At 51.0% G+C, this 19,008-nt stretch overlaps 1 protein-coding gene and 1 pseudogene across 2 annotated transcripts in view; one reads left to right on the forward strand and one right to left on the reverse strand.

The window, feature by feature from the left end:
- Window positions 1-1,372, reverse strand: part of SATB2 (SATB homeobox 2) — a 189,280-nt gene extending 187,908 nt beyond the window's left edge. The window contains exon 1 of one of the 2 annotated variants that reach the window (XM_047722385.1): window positions 1,257-1,372. The gene's annotated coding sequence lies outside the window, so the exon portion shown is untranslated. The remainder of the gene's footprint in view (window positions 1-1,256) is intronic. The other variant, XM_047722386.1, reaches the window with a different exon arrangement.
- Window positions 1,373-9,309: 7,937 nt separating this feature from the next.
- Window positions 9,310-12,565, forward strand: LOC125095505 (uncharacterized; annotated as a pseudogene).
- The last annotated feature ends 6,443 nt before the right edge of the window (window positions 12,566-19,008 follow it).

Below are 19,008 nucleotides of genomic sequence, written 5' to 3' on the forward strand. Positions count from 1 at the left end.
TACGGGCGGAGCGTGCGATGAGGACCCGGTCTCCTCGTCCCGGAGGAGGCCGCGCGGGGGCGTCCACAGCAGGTCCCGCGAAGGTGTAACTGAGCCACAAACTTTTGCCGACTCCCGCGGCCGCGGCCGCCCGCAGCCCGACTCCAGCCGCGGTGCTCCTTTAAGGTGGCGCAGGCACTAGCGGAGCAGGCCGAGCTCCGGCCACGCTTTTGTCCCTGAGGTCCCGCTTCGGTGCGGGACCTCCTTAAAGAAAAGCACGTGGGCAGGAGCCGCGGCCCCCGCAAGACGCCCGGGGCGCCGGCTTACACTCGCTGTGCCGACCTTGGGCGGGAAAATGAGGACGCGTCCCCGCCCGCCTTGAGGCCGGTGAAGCCCCTCTCCTGGCGGCACCTCCAGACCCTACCGCGCACCTGGTGTCTCCTTCCTAAACCCCTGGACGCGGAGAACTCCGCACCATCTCGCCGCCTGAGCCGCCGGTCCCCCTTAAGAAGTATCGGCTGTACGGCGGCGCCAGAGGGCCAAACTAAATTCGGTTTTGGGAAACGCGCTCCGGGGGTAATTCTGGAATTCTTGGGCCGGTGCACAGACAGCGGGAAGCCGCGTCAGCCTAGGGTGTCCGGAGGTAGGCCGCCGTCTACTTGCCGCACCTACCCGGTGGGCGGCGTGCGCGCAGCCGTCCCCTCAGAGCGGAGGCCTGGGAGGCGAGGGAGCCTCTGGAAGAGAAAGGGTCCCAGAAACCAAACCTGCCCCGGCCTAAGTCTCAACGCCCAGATCCCGGAGAACCCCGCACCCAGGCGCCGCCCACCAAGTTCCAAAGGAGCCCGAGGCAACCCGGGAAGCGGTCGGAGCCCGGCGGGAGAAAGGAAGCGAGCTTGAGAGTAGACCTTCGGGGAGCCACCCTGGGAGTTTTAGGCAGCATTTCTTTTCCCTGTTTTTTATTCCCCAAACCCCATCTCCCCCACTTCCCAGAACGTACGGGTTAGAGAAAATGCACAAATCGAAGTCTGTGAGAACAAAGGGCTCAAGTAAACCAACTCGTGGTGGTATAGCTAAAGGTTTTTGGCTGCAAAGAAACAAACTGTAAGTTTGATCAACAAACTTTTTTTTTTTTTAATCTGTGCTTTCACGTCGGATTGGGAAGGGGGTTTTGCACAAAGAACTACCACTGTCAAAGTTTGAGCCCGTTTTCAAAATGGGGAGAGGCGCAATTCTTATAAATATCTTAACAACGATAATAATGCTGTTTCTTTCCTTACCTTGGTGTTGAACTGCAGAATCCTCCTGCGGATCAGTGTCCAGGAACTTAGAAGAAATGGTGATATTAGGACTTCAGTACTTCTGGAAAAAAAAATGCAAATGGTTTAGCCAGGATCTTTCCTGTCTGATTCGTCACTATTATTATATCTGATGATGCGAATGGTTGGAGCGATCAATCTTAAGTCATTAATGAGCTATTTTATAAACACCACTGTCTGAAGATCTTCATTTACATTTGCGAAGGAGATCACTTCGCTAACCTCACATGCTTATGTCAACAGCATAATTATGGGACTTCAGTCACACTCTTATAAACAACACAGCAGTATTGTTAATGAGTTAATATTTTATAAGTGTAAATATTTTATTATGTTTTGAAGGGAACTATTGATTCTAAATTATTAAACCCCTGAGAAGGGTGACTTAAATAAAGTATACAATTAAGTACAATTAAATGTACATGGTGGCTAGTTTGTTTTCAGACTCTGCACCCTTTTAAATTAATTGATTTTCTCATTATTAGAGTTTCTTCTTGTCCATTTTTGGTAGTGACCAAAACTATCATTTTGGACAAAAGAACTCAAAATGTATAAAGGTGCGTTTAGCATGAAAGAAAATACGGAAACTATGAGTTATTACCAGAAATATATTTTTAATATTTGCAGATTTGTGTTTACTAACACATTTTACAAATTTCTTCTGATTTAAAAAAGGAGAATTCTAGAAAGTTCTGTGATATATGCGTGGTATGTTTTCCCCCCCCTGAGTTTTGTCCCTAATAAAGGCCTTTTCTGTTTGAAATTACATAAGCTTTTTACTGCACAATTTTTGTATTGACCTTATTTCAACTGAAGTAAGCAATTATTTTCACCATGTTTAATTTCGACAATAAGAAATTTGAAATAACATTTTTATCTTTTGCTAAGACTTTCTAGTTTTTAAAACAGTAAATAAATTATGATTCAAAAGTTTTGTTTGGTTTCGTTTTATATTCCTCAAGTGGTTTATTTCCAAACATTTTTTAAAACAAAATCACACTCAAGAAAAGAATTGGTTTTAATTACGTGTTTTTTTAAAAAATTTGATCGAAAATGCATTTTTATACAGATAGTTTGCCCCAGTGCTCAAAGCATAAAGTTCACATTGGGGGACATTTTTATCCCTCATCTTGCTTCTCACTGACGTTTCTGTCGGGAATCTAAGACTTTTTCCCCCTCCTCCCCACCCCCAATTTTTTTCATATGTCATTTAGTCAAAGGTCGCCTGTCTTTCATAATCACACTGAGATTTGTTATTTTAAAAATCAACGGATCTTTATGCGCTGGGCTTAAATATGCATGTTTTTGCTATTTTCATGTTCTCCCCTTTTCTCTCTATCTCTTGTCAGGCCTTTTCTTCTCCTTTATGGCCTGCACTTTTAATGGCAACATTTCTTGATTTCTCTCTCTGGACACGGAGGTTCTACTGTGCTAGCTCTTGACTGTGGCCAGCCCTCCTTTCCCAATGACCGCGCAGGACGGCCTAGGCCCGACTGCCCGGGCGTAGGGTACCGGGTGCCGGGAGTGGAACGCCGGCCCTCAGCGGGGCCACCCACCACCTCTGAGGGCCCAGCAACCATCACCAGGCTTCCTGGATTTCAAGTCTGGTCGCCCAGGCGCAGAGGCCCTCCGGCGGTGCGCTGCCTCTTAGAGAGCATGGGGAAGTTGTGCCGCGTTTTCCCTCCACTCTCGTACGCATAAGAAAAACTCCACGGGAAATTGCCAGCGTCGAAAGCCTTCTATGGCTCCCAGGAACCCACGCAGGCCTGCCTCTCCCCCTCTCCGCCCCTGCCCCCCCAGCCCGGGGCGCTTGCTCTGCTGGGGGCGAGAGGAGGGCGGGAGGGAATCGTTTCTTTCAAATGAAGCCCACACCAGTTCTGAAGCCAATTTCCGCCGCGGACTGTCCGGGGAGAGTTGGGCGACCAACTTGTTCACGGACCGCATAACTGCCCCAGGCATGGATTGGAAATGGATGTGCCAAGGGGACTGGGACCCGGGGCCAGAACGCCCCGAGGGGAACGCGCCTAGAAGGCGGATCAACCAGGGTGGGCTCGAGCCCTTTCCCAGACTGCCCCGGGGCTTCTGGGGGACTGACCAGAGCTCAGGGGCGGGGGACACTTACTTCGTTATCCGCACGCCTTCCTCGTTGGCATCAGAGCCCGACAAATCCCAACCCGCGCCTGGCAAAGATAAATTACTGCTGGCTCCCCCAGCAGCTCTAGGGCCTGGGCGGGGGCGGAGCGGCGAGGAAGCCGTCGGGCCGCCTAAGGTACGGGCGGTGAAGGTCCTGCTCCCATCCTCAGATGAACGAGCCCCCGAGGCCGGGACGGAGAGACGAGTCCCAGGGAGGCGGCGGACTGGGGGTGCGTGGCGGACAACTAGTTTGCATTAGATAGTGAGCTGAGCACCCAGGAGGTCGGAGGGTCGGGAATCAGGGGAACAGACAATGCAGACGCCCAGAGGACGGGAGGGGACACGCGAAGGTCGGCCCAGGAGCTGCCTTAGGCGAGGACTGGGAGCTTTGTGCACTGGGGTCCCAAATACAGGGAGTGGGAGAAGGCGTCGGGGGTGGGCACTGCCTGCCCCGAGTACGGAAAGCGAAGGGACATGATCTGAAGGTAAGGGAGCCTCTGGCTGAAGGTGTGGACGTGCTTTCTCCGCGGCGCAGGCTGGGAAGGCCAGGAAGGCGGAGGCTGCGGCACAGAGCACAAGCTCCGAGCGACACATGACAACGCCCCCAGGCTCCTGGATCCTTTTCACTCTTTTTCAGAGTCTAGAGCTTAGTGGCTGGATCTCCTGCAGCATCGCAGGCAGGACTTGACTGCCCTGCTAAACTAGTTTTTTAAAATAGAAATCGACTTTAAACGACCAGTAACAAGGCTATGGGGGACCGAAAACGGAAAACGCCCGCAGGAGCTGTCGCGGCCTCCCCGCCCCAACCCCGGGCGGCCGGGGTTTGAGCCCGGAGTCTGGCTCCGACCCGCTGCGTTTTTCTGTCTGGAAACACCGAACAAGGAAGACGGGGTCTGTCCCATCTCTAATCCTGGGACCCGTGGTAGCGACGAAGAACCCCGCGACCTCGACTCATCCTGAAGGCCCCGTCGCCTCGGAGCCCCGGTCACCGCCCGGGTCCCGCACCGGAGATCAGGCGTCCTCTTCCGACAGCGCCACCGCGTGGGCTGCGACAGAAACCGGCTGCGCCTGTTCAGTCCGCGGCGTCCGGGACCCGGCCCTTCCGCGTCGCCCCAGTTCCTCGGGTTAAGGATGCCGCGGGGGATGGGCAGGTCCCCGGCCGGGATCGCAATCTGACCACCCTACACAAAAACCCGCCCGGCGAGCAAAACCTCGGCGGCGTCCCAACCCCTTGTAAAGAAAAGCATATCTGGAAAGTCCAGGCCACCGCGTCCCACCCGTGCCCTAAACTACAGGCAGGGCAGCCTGCGTGCTGAAATTGGCGCCCACCCGCAGCAGGGGCGCGCGGGCCCAGGTACGCGGTGCGGGGCGGCCCGAGCCCCAGCGGCTCCGGGAGCGTCCAGCGACCTTGGGCCCGAGCTGGTCTAGAGCCGCGCGGGAGAGAGCGAGAAAGCCTGCTGCGGGACCCAAGGTGCCAGGCACTTACTGGGATCGAGGACGAAGCGGGGGGTCGGTCTGTTTGGCGGTCCAGACCTTTCTGGAGTGGCAAGGAATACAGGGGGTTTCCTGGGCTGGTGACTCGCCTGTTCTCCCCGTCTCACGAAGACCCACGGAAACTCTCTTAGCCCGGCTAGTCTTGACCCCCGGGTTAACTCCCGGGTGCCTGTGACAGCAGTGTCCTGGGGCTCGGTTCTTCCCGGCCCCGCCGCGCCTTGCCTCGGGGCCCCGCGGCCAAACCCAGCTGAGCTAGGCATCACCTCGAGCTGCCCCAGCGCTACGTCAGATTTGGAGAGAGCCCCCATGTCGGTCTCAGAGGACTTCAGTGGGTAGGCTGGGGCTTATTTTAATAAATTCAACTGTTAACACGCGCGCCCGCACGCACACACACACACATTTTGGGACTGTCAGCTACTAAAAGGGACAACGGCCCAGAAAGGTGTAAATTCACCTGGTGCCTATCCAATTACAAAACTCTTAGCCCCACACAGAACAGAAGTGAGCTCTGGAGGCCCGAGCGATCGCACTCTTGCGGGTCGCCAGGTTAGGGACGAGAACCGGCGTGCTGTCGCCGGGGCCGCAGGGGCGGGTGCCCAGCCATGCCCGCGGCGCAGCAGCTCCACCAGCGCGCTGAGTTCCGGTGCCCATTGTCCGCCTGGCCTGCTCACCCACACCCTCATCATTGGCCGTGACCTGTTCGCTTCTAAATTCTAATACCCGTAGGCCACGCGGAGCTACCTCCAAGCGTGCCAGGCCCGGCCCTCGCGCCAAGTGGCTCACCTCAGCTCGCTGCGCCCGCCTTTGCCCCCTGTGCCAAGTGCCGGGCGAGAGGCGGCGGGTCAGCACGCGGACGACGTCTGCTCACCTCCAGAAGCCGACAGTGGGTGCCTGCGGCGTCGCTCGTCCAGCCCTGGGGCTGATTTAAATAACTAATAAGCTCAGAGAAATTTTACGAGGGGAACTTTTCCTTTTAGTATCAATAAAGCCTAGTAATTGGGTTCGTTGGTTACCTAAGCTCGAGTTTCCTAGTCTGTCTCTCTCCTCTCTCTCTCTCATTCAAAAGCCACGTTTAAAAAAAAAAAAAAAAAGGCAACTGTGTGTGCGTTTGTGTGGGGTGTGCAAGTGTGAGTATGTGAAAGAAGTTGTTTGTTTCAAAAGTCCTTCTTCGCTGAAGAACAATCGTCATTGTCGCTGTGCGGTGGAGAGTTTTGAAAGGTGAACTGTTGTTATTTCAGAAGAGAAAAATGTTGACAATAATTCAAGTCTAACAACACAAGTATGAAACAAGGGAGGGAGGTTTCTAAAGATTTTTCCTTTTGGTTGTGACAAAGACATTTGCAGTGCTTCCCTAATAGTTTGCATTTTAATTAACTTTTACTACATTTTGACTTCAACTCCTGGATGGTAGCGGTATCTGTTGTTTTCAGTAAAGACTTCTATACTAGCATGCACTCTAAATTTTTGTTTAAATTTTCTAATCTTTTCGAAAGCATGTTCTTAGTCATAAAGATTTTTTTCCACCTGGTATCCATGCCTCAATTTAAAAATATAAAAGACCTTTCATGAATAATAACTGCAAATAGCCCATTCGTTTGTGTCCACAGAGTTGTTGGCGCCTATACAAAATCTCAAAAATCTAAAGGCAATCTAAGCATGTTTCTCTCCAATCTTATATATGTATGTATATATATACATATATATATGTTTTCATTTGCTATATGGGAGTAAAAAAATCTTTTAAAAGACTTTTTCGAAAAGCATTATGCTTAAATTTAACTGAACTTAAATTCCCCACCAGATACAACATAACCAGTGCCTGCTAACGTCAGCCTAACGAAATGAAGAGTATTTCTGAATCAGATTACTCTTGGGGTCAGAAGCTAGTCAATGAAAAGCAATGAGAATTCAAGTTTGCAAACCATGGAGGGTGGAGGAGGCAGCTCCCCAAGTTCCCAGGAACACACCCAAACCTGTGCGCTCGTATCTTCAGTGTTTACATATTATGGAGAACTTCTCCTTTTCACTTTTAGTTAGAAAATCCATGAGCTCCCCCTAGATCGTCTGGTTTCAGGCTGTGAGACCCAAAGTCAGCTCGAGGGTCCCTTTCTGCCAGGTAACTTCCGGAGGCCCCGAATTTTTCGGAGGTAGACCCAGCCCTTTGCATATTCCGGGCAGAAAGGGCGTCTTGCGGGCCCTTCCCAGCGCCGCCACTTCCCCAAGCTCTCCTCCGCACCCGCGGGCTGATGGTACCAGAGCGCCTGACCCTCATCCAGCTTCTTGAGATCGCGCCGCGGTGTCGGCACTTGGCTGAAGAGGGAGTGAACCTTGGGCTATGGGTGTATACGCCCCGTTTCCCGCTTTCCCAGAGGATTACAGACAACTTCCCTTCCCATTTGCTCGGGTTGAGCTCCTGTTCCCACCCATACCCTCCAGTCTTGCCCTCACCAGGCTCCTAGCGCCCCACCATAGGGGCTCCGTGCTAAGGGCACTCACCGCAGCGGCCCCTTGTCCCCCACGCTGACCACCTTAAGGGAGGACGTGTCCTCTCCGCGCTGTCCTCCGAGTGCCAGAAGTCGAGAACAGTGGCAGGGAAAGATGGAAGGATTGGGAAGGAAAGCGCAGGGCTGAGTGGGGTAACTCAGAGCCTCAGCGTTGAGCACCTCAGCCTCCCCAAACAACCTGGGGCCTCCCTTTCCCTCCCCGGGCTTCCCCGGCAGGTCTCACCCTGGTCTGGGGGTCCCCATGGAGCTGCTCCATCAACCAGGTTGTCCCAGGCTTTTAAGGATCTCCCCTTACCCCATACCTTCTAGCTGTTTCGAGTTTGGGTTTCAGTTAAGCTGTTTTCTAAGGTCGTAGAAGCTCTACTTTTTTTTTTTTTCTTTGCCTCATTTACACTCCTTTCTTTAAAGAGCATCCCTCAAGCCTAGCTTCTGCCAGACCCTGTGCGATCTCCCAGAGCTCTATGTGCAAGAGGAGAAGTGATTTGTCTGTTTACAGCAGGTTTAATTAAGACAGTTATGTGCCGTGAACTCTTCGGGCCCCAATCAATGCATTTTGATTTAGAAAGTCAAATAGAATCACATCTTACTCTTGCGGGTCCCGGTTGGCTGCCCAGGCTGGCAATAGATGCTGTTGTCCATCTACACCCACCTCACTGGACCTGAACAAGTCTCTCCCACAAATCTAGTCACCCTGCTTGTCCCAATGACCCCCCAGTTGGGTCTTTCGGCAAGATCAAGGCCTTCCTGGTCAGGGCAAGAAAGGCTGAACACACAGAGCACTGCTGGGGACCTTTAGCTGAGGAGCCTGGCCCTGAACTTCTCTGGGTCCCGCTTCCTGGCTACCAAACCGCTCCCTAGCCCCAAGCCCTTGTCCTCTGCTCTCCTTTGCCCCAACCCAGCAGAGAAAGCCAGAGAGGCAAGATTTTCCTTTTCCCTAGTTGAGCATCCAGTATCCTACCTCCCCCCAACTCTCTGACTCAGGTGCTGGGCTGCAGCAGAAGCCTTTTTCTAATTTGTCATCATCAGAAACCTCAGACAACTGGAGTGTAAAACTTTAAGGGCTTCCAGGATACAATGACTTCAGGAGCTCAATGAAAGGGGGGTGGGGAGGCTGAGGGTTGGGTTGGGGACAGGGACGCCTGACAGACGTCCCAATTTGCCCTCCTGAACTTTCCTCCCTTGGCAGCCCAGCTGCCCTAGCGTGAGCAGTTACCCATCCTCCCTCTTATCCCCTCCCAATCCGCTTACTCCCCCCTCCCAGACTTTCTGGAATATCCCACCACTTTTTCAGCCCTCGAAAAGGAAAGGGGCTAGTGAGCGTGTCAAAGGTCTCTCAGCCTCCTCCCCTCCCCTGGTGTTGTCCAGCTACCCAGGACTCCGGAGCCAGAGCCCTGTGTTGCCTGCCTTACTTGTCATGACACCTTATGGGGTGTGTGCATCTCATCTGCTCCTCTCCCATCCCCCAGGGGTAGCACCCACGTTGCTGCCCCCCCCCCGCTGCGGTTCTGACCCCTGGAAAGCTGCGGACCTGCCACTAACTTCATCATACCATCTATAATCCATCCCCTCGGTTTTCAGTAGATTTGGAATCCAACAAGGGTAACCATATATATATGTAGATAGATAGGATTTGGGAGCTTGAAACATTCTGAGCATGTTGGGGGGTGGGGGGCAGTGTCAGGGGAGTTGTCCTGAAAGCTGATGGGAGCAGCAACCTTTGCTGCTGCCAAGGCCTTGACGGGGTCAGCTGCGGAGGCTGTGTGTGCTAAGGCTCCCAGGACAAACCCCCTCCTCGGCCTCCTGCACAGGGGACAGAATTAGGTTGGAGAGTTGAGTTTTAGGGGCCTTTTTTAAAAAATTGTTTTTATTTCTGTAAAGGACTAATGCCGGTACTAGACGGGTGCAGCAGTTGGCCGCAAAGTAGCCTGTGACTCGCCCCTCCCCCCTGTTGTCAGGCAGCAGAGGGTGACAGTCTGGCATGAGCTCCGGTAAAGCTGCCTGGCAGGGCTTTGGGCCTTAGCATCCAACTGAGGCCCAGTAACCCCCATAATGCGTGCATCTTGCCTGGGGTGTTTGTGTGTGCCTGTGGGTGTAGGGAGAGTTGGGCTAGTGCTGTATTCACCGCGTCAGCGCCTTCCCGCGCTGGGGCTCAAGTGTGGACGCAGTGGACGAGTCCATGAATCAGCTCCACAGCAGAGGGGTCGAAGAAACACCCACCTCCGTTAAATGGTCTGTAGGCAGCTGCGGATGCTGCCCCCTCTCCTCCTCTGAGCAGGCGTGAGGTGGCCCGGGAGCCCTGCCAGCAGCCCCCGCCCCTCAGGCGGAGCTGGGTCCTGGCAATCTCTGCACTTTGTCATCACGCCCCAGTATTTGACATTCGCAATTATCTGCAAATACCCTGATCGGTTTGTATATGAAACACTTTTTTTCCTGCCTTAAGGTTGGAATCTGGTAAGTTTCAGACAAGTGGTTGCCGGGGGAGGTGACCCGGGGGACCGCGGGGGACTGGCCCAGTGAACCGGGCTCGGCTAGGTAGGCGACGGGAAGGGACGGATATGCATGTTGCCCCCTTCTCCCCCAGCCCTGCTCAGATGCAAGGCCACACGGAGCTAAGGAAGTTCCATGGCCGCGACTCTCCGGTCCTCTTTTGAAAGGAGCGCCCCCTAATCCGCGTGAGAGAAAAGGTGAGAGGGGAGCGGAGATCTGACCAGAGGCAAGGCCCGGAGGTTAATCATCTTGATAATCGGAAAGGGTGCTGCCCGGCCTGGTGGCTGTCACCGAAAGTGTCAGTCACCAGCTCTCGACCCCGCCGCAGAAATTACCTGCTCTAAGAGACATTCTGCGGAGCCCTCGGCTCGGAGCTCTCCCCGCCCGCAGCCTGCGGAAAGTAAACCACGTCCTGGTTCGAAGGAAGCGGATGCCCCTTTGACCTTCCTCCTCTCCCAGACTGTTCCTAAATCCAGAAGGGCCAGCTCCGGGATCTCCCACAACTCCTACATCGCAGCTTCCGGACTACCTACCCATCACACAGCCCGTCTACAAAAAGGAAAAGACAATACAAAACAAAAAACAAAAAGTGGTGGTGGGGGGGGGGAGGATAAAGGAGTGAAATTACGAGTCTGCGTTTTCCTACTGCCTTAGGAGCCCCATCCTGGCTCTGGGCTGGTTCCAAGGGCCTGGAGCGCACAGACGGTAAGGCCAGACCTTCCTCGTGCGAAGTGCACACAGCTCCAGTGCGCGGGGACACGGCGTCTTACTGGCCAGCAAGCTCAGCTACTTTGCTATGGGTATATTAGCAACTTTAGAAACACCAAACCGTGCAGAGAAGCCTCTTCGCACTCAACTTGCAGCTCTGCTAGAGACACCGGGCTAAGTTGCTTTTCCCACATATTACCCACAGTTTCCGGGAAAGTGGGAGGAGGAGCAGGTTAGAGAAAGGTGGGGTGGTTGGGGGATAATGCAACACCTTCAAGAAAAATCGGGGAGGGGGGTGTTATAAAGTCCGTCTTTGTAAGAGCCCAACCTTCAAAGCCTTGGTATATTCTGAAAAGGAAAAGGGAAGACAGAAGCAGGTCGAAAACGAATCTCTCCGTCCCCCAACTCCCAAACCCCCCAGAGACCCCCAAACCAGTTCACTCCGACTGCGTACACACAGTGTGTTGAAAAGACATCAGTTCTCTCGGCTCCTGCTCAGTGCAGGCGGGCAAGGAAGCACCGGTGGCTGGAGAAGGTCCTTACAGTCTACCCTGGTGCCCTTGACCTAGGGAGAGCCCCACACTGGAAAGGCCGTTGAGATCGGAGCTGAGGTCACCTTCTCCACCCTCAGGTTACAAGCCCTGGACCCTGTGCCCAAGGCCTCCCGGGGGAGCAGCCTGCCACGCCAGAACATTGACCTTCCTTTCCCTGGACTCCTTGGAATTTGGTCTGAAGTGAGGCCGACTGCGGACACCCACCAGGGCGCTTAGATGAGGCCCTGTCACAGCCGTGGATGCCAAGAGTGAGCATAAGGGCCTCAGGAGAACCAAGCTGGAGGGTTTCCACCAGGGTCAGGGGGGTAGGTCATGACCTCAGAGGTGCCAGGTGGTGGGGTGACACCCACCGCGCCTCCTGCCACCTTCAGGACAGCTCTCTGCCTGCAGAGAAGGCAAAGGCAAGACGCAGTATGACGGATCAAACCTTCACCCTTTTACAGTCTTTTGTTTTTTTCCGTGTCCTTATCTTTGTAGATAGGTGTATAGCTGCTATATTCCAACAGCTTATTCTACACGAAATGCCCCGAGGATTGGACCAGACTTCGCAGATTCGGCTTCCCAGGTGACTGCTCTTAGGTATTCTGTTCCCTACCCGCTGTCGGCGCGCCCGGAAGAACCCAGGGCAGAGCCCACTGTGGCAGGACCGAGAGCCGTTCGGGCCCAGCAAAATCCTCCTCCTCCAAACCTGCGCCGGAGCGGCCACCTGGGCCGCGCTCCTGCGGCGCGCACCCTCAGCGAGCGGGCGTCCCCGAGCACGTGCAAGCGTCCTCCCACTTGGAAACAAATTCGCCCCGCATCTGTCACCCCAAACGGCTTTGCCTTCGGGGCTGTACTGGGACCCAAGACCAGGGCAAGAAGTCGCGAAGACGAGGGCCGGAGGCTGGAGGTCTCCTCTGCTCACCTTGACTTGAGACACTCGAAGACCCCAGTTAACTATCGATTGTATCTGGGCCGACGGGTGCAAAGTGGCTGCGCCCCGCAGAGGCACTCGCTCCCCGAATCCGGGTTTCCAAGGGCATCTGGTGTCGGGGTAGACTGCACCGGCTACCTGCGGCGCGCGCGCAGATCCCGGGCGGGGAGAGGGCGCGTGGCACCGGACGGTCGGTTGCCTCTCCGGGGTCGGCCCTGACTTTGTTGGTAACTTAAGAAGCGCCTCTGAACTCGGGGAGCGCGTGTCGGGGCACCTCCCTGCACGGTCCCCCACCCCCTGCCTTCCCTGGCCTCGAATCTTACCATCCCGCCCCACCCCCCACACAGCCCCGCCCGCTGGAGGCGCGCGGCGGGCCCTCGGTTTACGGAGCCGCCGTTTCAGATGTTTATTCACAGCTAATTGCTTATGCAGGAAAATGCTCGTTACCCGGGCCGAGCGCTTCCGCCCTGGACTGGTCGACCCCGCCGGCGGCAGCTCGCTGATCCCACCCGCGAAGCCGCGAAGGAGCCGGCGGCAGGCAGGCGGCTGCGTGCCACCCGGGGCCCGGCCGCCAGCACTGCTCCGGACTCCCGGTAGGGGGAGCACCTCGGGCGCCAGGCCAGCCCGCGTCCGGGCCTCTCGGGTCGGCCCTGCCGCCGGCCGCAACCCGGAACGCGGCGGCCTTTCACCTGCGCTTCCGCGGAGGACTGCCGGCAGGGGAGGGGAACGCAGGGCCGAGCCTTGCTCCCGGGTCCCGGTTGTTGCACAGCGAAGAAGCTAGACAAGACCGAAGTATATTCTTTAGGTCCAAATATAGTCAAGGAAATTTGTAGGTGAGGTCACCTCCTTTGACCATATCCAACTGGAGGAAAAAAAACATTGCAGCGGTTAAGAACTGTTCCTGAGCTCTTAATTTTTTTTTTTTTTTTTTTTACATATTAGGTGATCTAATCCCTTCTCATTGTTTCCAAGTCGTCCAGGAAGCTTTTAGACGGTCCTAGCACAAAAGAGCATCTCAGAGGACACTTTCCTGCAGTAACAGTACCAAGGAGTTCTGCCCCTTCTGACTGCATGTACTTAAGTCAGGGCTCAGAACTTTCGTTTTAAGATACGACCAATGTCTAGAGAACACCCCGAATCCAGGGCCAAGGGGAAAGAAGTTAGCTGGGCGGTGAACCCACAGACCACTCTACTGTGCCCAGAGGGGTTGAACACCTGAGCCCCAGGGCCAGATTCTTTCTGGAGAAGGTTCCCCCAGATAGAGTCTGCAAGCTCTCCTTCCCCAAAAAGCCATCCTTCGGAATCTGCAACTCAGAAGGCCAGGGTATCAAAGGTCTTCAGACAGAATCCTATAAGCAAAGAATTTCACAGTTGGAAGGAAACTTAAAGACCACATAGTCTAATGGTTGTAGTTTACTGGTGAGAACTTGCGCTGAGTAGAGACCAGGCACAGATTCACACTCTAGGTGAGAAAGACCCTGAATGCTGAGGTGAGACTAGTTCTCCTCTTCTGACTCTCAGTCCAGTTCAGTTTGGACCAGAAATGCATTTTGCTGTTGTCACTATCTTTGTCATTATTAATATATTCGCACATATTTAAGGGTTCCTAGTAAGACATACTCCTTTAATAATATTGCAACAATAGCAAAATCTGCCAGGTCTATGTGAAAAGAACATTACAGTTGATTCAAGGGAGGCTGAATTTTAGAAGTGAAGTTACATATAGCATTTGAAGCATTTTGGGGAAAGACTAAACAAAATTGTTTTATCCCAACTTAAGAACATGGGATATATGCAAATATATGAATGAATGAACAAAACAGTACCAAAAAAGACAGGATGTCTGGTACTATAAAGGCATTCTTTTTTTAAAAAGGCATTCTTCTAAGTTGTGTAATTTACCTCCAAAAAATCAGAGCTAATTTAGTGCATGCGTTTGTTTATAGGGTTTGAAGGTATTAAATTCTGATGTCATTTCTAAGGACCAAAGGGAAATAACACATACATTTCTAAAATCAGATTTGAAAAAATAAAAATCTAATTTCTAAAAAGTTGAGTCAGCCACAGTAGAATTTTTTTTGAATAAAATATAAGTGTAGAAAACACTCCCCACTGGGTTTGTAATAAACCCTGTGATATAAATTATATGCTATCATTCTCTCCACAATTTATTTTTTGATAAGGTCAACATAAACATTTTTATTTACACGGACACTCCACTATTCCTTTTCTGTATCTGGTTCAAAAAGGCAAAGAGATACATTATCAAATGGAAATGTCTCGGTCTCTTTCCGTAACTCACGTCTGATCTTTAGCAAATGGTGCTGTGATGTCATTGAAATGGGTATTGGACAAGCTACCAATTGATTTATTGATTTCCCTTCTTCAAACTCCATTGGGAATTGGGGAGAAGAAGGAAAAACATAGGTTGGCTGAAATGTGCAATATTTATACTATCATACCCATGCAAACATTTATTTGGCTGATAAAACTGACAATTCAGAAGCATTGCTTACAGAAATTCATAAAGGAATGACGCAGAGACCATTCAGTTGATCAACTTGCTTCTCTCCCACTCTGTCGTTTTATTCGTCCTTCCAATTTCAACCTTATAGAAGTTAAAAAAGACCAAGTTTGCGGTTAACCTCTATACAACAATGGGAGCAGGAGGGATAAAGGAGGCTTGTTGGGTGGGGGTAGGAAACAGAACAGGCACATTTGTGTTCAGATGCAACCCCATGAATCCTGCTCCAGGGCCCTGATAGCTTGGCAGTGTCCCCGAAGCCTAGCACTTGCTGTGGATCTCACAAGGGGTCTCTGTGGTCTGTGGGTTCTAGTGACCTCCCGCCTGGGAGGGGCTGAGACCTTCCTGTGGCCTACACCTGCGAAGGTTTACAGCCAACTCATGAAACTAATGACAACCATGCTGCTCTAGATAATGACAATAATGCTGCTCAGATTGTGTTTGGTTTCACAGAAGAGGATTTCAAAGCCAGACTCCTTCCAGCCTCAATCACTGAATAGGTTTTTGAGGACAAAGACTTTTCATCCAAGTCCCGTTAAAAATGCCAACTAAATTGCCTTGAGAAACTCTACATTGTAACATTTGCCTAGGAATTACCACACACAACAGTATCTACAGCAAAGCTGAAAAGAAATGAATAAAAACAAATCTCGGACTTCCTCTCCCCTGGCACTCCTTATGGGTGAATGGCATTGAATGACAGGGAAGATTTACTATCATGCATTCTAAACCCAACTGCGTATTGGCTACTTTGTTTTTCCTGTTCCCTCCCCTTACTCCAAGAAAAATTGAACATCTTTGCCTTCCAGAGCTTTCTATTCATTTAACTCAATCCTCTGGGTTTAGCATCATGATCTAAGAAATCCCTGCTGGCTAAGGTGAGTCGACTTTTTCTCTGCCTTGTGTTTGTGGGAGTGGGCGGGAGGATATGGTGAAGCAAGTCTCTCTTGCTGGCCACTCTAGAAGAAGGGTGTGCTTCCAGAACATATGGTTCATTTTGCTCTAGTCATGCCCCCTCCCCCTGAAGCTGGAGTCTAGGGATTCTCCTCTCCAAGAGAAACTGGATGGGATGACAATAAAGAAGGATCTGGAACACTGCCTACATCCTCCTCAGAGAAATCTCATGTCAAGAAGATGTTGGGTGTAGGAGTGTGATAGAGAGAAAAGTAAAACTATGACCACTTTTAAGGAGGTTATGCTAGTGTGGGCTTGGACCTAGTGCAGAAAACGCTTTCAAAAATTTTTATTTAGACAATAGTATCCATCATCCTACAATGATAAGTTCAATAACTATTGAACATTCTTAAAATCTAAATATTGGGGCGCTATGAAGTAGTGTGCTTTGGGACTTTTAACCTATACAGTAAGTCAATTCTGTCTTTGCTGTTTACTAGCAGTGAAACCTGGGGAAAGTTAACTCACCTTTCTGAACTTCATTTTCCCTATCTGTCAAATGGGCATAAAATCAACAGCTACGTCATCAAACTGAGGACTGAATGAAATACTGCATATAAGTTGCTTAAAACAACTTAACAAATGTTTGCTCTATTCTGATGTGGGAATTGCTGATCCTGCTGTCTCTGTCAGCTCATGCTGCAGATCACTGAAGGGGACCTAGAACTTGAAGCTCAGATCACATTATTCTCTGAGACCCATTTCTTAAGACAAAATAACACAGGGAACCTTACATGACTTCATCACCAATGAAGTTTTTCTGAATTTTAGAAAGCATTTCCTGAAAACATTTTCATCAGCTGTTCTACACTCCATCCCTACACCGGAGGCTCCTAAGCTGGGCAAGATGGGTAGAGATGACAAGGACTATCTACCAGAGGTCACTTCAAAGCCTTCCACTCAGGGATCTGCTCAGGCAGGTGGAACTTTTCATCATACTGTCCCTGAGGTGTGACGTTGTGTTGGTTCAGGGTACAGTAAAAGAGACTCAGAGACCGTGTCCTTCGGTCTTTGTTTGCTGCTTCAGGGACACACGGTGTCACACCAAATGCGGAGACCCCTTAGGATGACTCAGAGAAAGAGGTCTCTTACCCCTCTGCATTGAATTTCCCCGGGAACCAATATTGTTTTATTTGGTGATAGCCAAGAAAACATTGCCATTTCCCTGTTACAGTCACCTGATTTTATGAAAGGATTACACCTCGCTAGGTTAGGCAGTCTTCTCCATCCTGTGTACACATTCCCATGCTATACTCTTTGTGGTCTGATTTTTCTCTGGGCCATGTTCTTTCAGCTATACCGAGAGCACCGGCAGCTCCAGAATAGGGCAGTGGGAAAGCAGAAGATTCGGGAACAGCAACGCCAAGCCATTCCCTTCACCTGCCTGGAAGACCAAATGCAAAACGGGGGAATTATGCTTGAAGCCTCAAAGGAACTTCAGCGAAAGTAGAGCAGATGGTAGAAGTTATGGCCAAAGACCCACTTTCTCCCTCTTGTGGCTTTGTGTCTCTCTTTTTGAACGTTTCTCAAAGTCCACACACGAAGCCAAATGAGTTCCATTTATGCAGGCTCGTTCTATACCTGACCTACCACTGCCTTTGACTTCAGACGTAGGTATTAAAATGCAGTCGTGAGGCCCAGGAAGAGAATGTCAGAAGGAAAATGCCCAAGATGCTGTTCTGTCTGGTTCTCTCTTTGATTCCAAGTTTTGTCACTTAAGAGCTCAGCCTCGTTATTTACATCAGTTTGAAGCATTCATACAATAAAATTTTGATGATCTTCCAGACCGTGTTCCCTCCCACAAACCAAACATAAACTGATTGCTTTTCCCCGGTCAGTTCTCTACTGCAGCTTAAGGGAAGATGTCACCAACGGTCTGGGGACCCTCGTCCCAGATGAAAATCCTTGGGCTCTTTGGGTTGGGTTGGGTTATTATAATCCACAGCTGACTTGTGGAGCCCAGTGTATTAACGCTCTCTTTCCCTCCCCTCCTGCAAAATAGCCATTTGTTTTTCTATTTTCTATAGATCGCTTCAGTCCCAGGGAAGGGAGAAGGAGAAAGAAAGAGGAGTAGATAAGGCTAAGAGGCACCAAACCAGATTGACTGAAAGGCTCAGGCCTCTGTTGACATCAGGAACCCCCAAACCCAGGTCACTGAACCATTTCAGTTCAACAAATACAGGGGGAAGTTACCGGTTCATACATCCTTCAGCTTGGCTATCCTACTTCAACAAATAACTACAACTACAAAAATAATAAAAGCAACTACAAAAATAATAGCCATGAATGTTACTAGGCACCTCACATGTATTATCTCATTTAACACAGTACTGTGCGACACATACTATTATCATCCACTTTTCATTTTCAAAAGTGAGGTCAGAGGGATGACTGGGTGGCTCAGTCGGTTAAGTGACTGCCTTCAGCTCAGGTCATGATCTCCGGGGTCCTGGGATTGAGTCCCACAAAGGGCTCCTTGCTCAGCAGGGAGCCTGCTTCTCCCTCTGCCCCTCCCCGCTGCTTCTGCACGCTTTTTCTCTGTCTGACAAAAAAAATCTTTAAGAAAAAGTGATTTCAAAGTTAAAATAATTGGTACAAGATCACATTGCTAATTAAGAGTGGGATTTGACTCATAGATCCGAGCTACTCAGACTTCCTATCTGGTTCTATCATCAGCTTAACAGCGAGAAGTGAGAGATACGTTTTTTATACATGTGACCTTATTTAAAGATACTATCTAGCAAACATTTTGGAGTGTGTTTTCAGGCCAGGAATGGCCCCTGGCCCATCAAAAAATGCACCACGTGCACCTTCAAAGAACTTTCAACCTAAGATCAACTATTTGAAGGACCATATGCTGTTAGACCCCGTAGATGGAGGACAGGGGTAAGCAAACAGATCCTATAGCCAAATATGCAATGGCACACGTTCATGTTTTAGAGTGACAACTGCAGAGGCGTAGCCTATTTGGAAACCAGGGCTTGGAGAAGAAGTGATCACTATCTCAGTGACAGTATTTAGGGCCTGATTCTTGGAGAAAGGGGTATCTTTGACGCTGGTGGAATTGAGACAAATGAACAGAGTTCTCCACAGGGGTGTGGGGAGTAACCTGGTATGGACAATGAGGTTCACAATCTACTAAGGACATACAATGGTCTCACCGGGGGCAGAAGAGCCAACAGGAGTCACGTGGAGAGTGAGCGGCAAGTCCAGGCAGAGGTAGTGTTTTCTAGGACCTCACAGTCAGCTTGTTGCTGGTATCCTAGACCCCTCCATTAGCTTTTGGTTCCTCTGCATTCATGATTACCTTCCTTATGAAAACTTCCTCCAAATATTATGCAGGAAGGGTGACACAGTGGTCTGACACATGGGCAATCTTTCGGTTACAAAGTGAATAAAGCTCTCAAATATATATCAGTGGGTTATGTATATTATGTGTTCA

Source organism: Lutra lutra, chromosome 3 (assembly GCF_902655055.1).
Source record: "Lutra lutra chromosome 3, mLutLut1.2, whole genome shotgun sequence".
Lineage (NCBI taxonomy): Eukaryota > Metazoa > Chordata > Mammalia > Carnivora > Mustelidae > Lutra > Lutra lutra.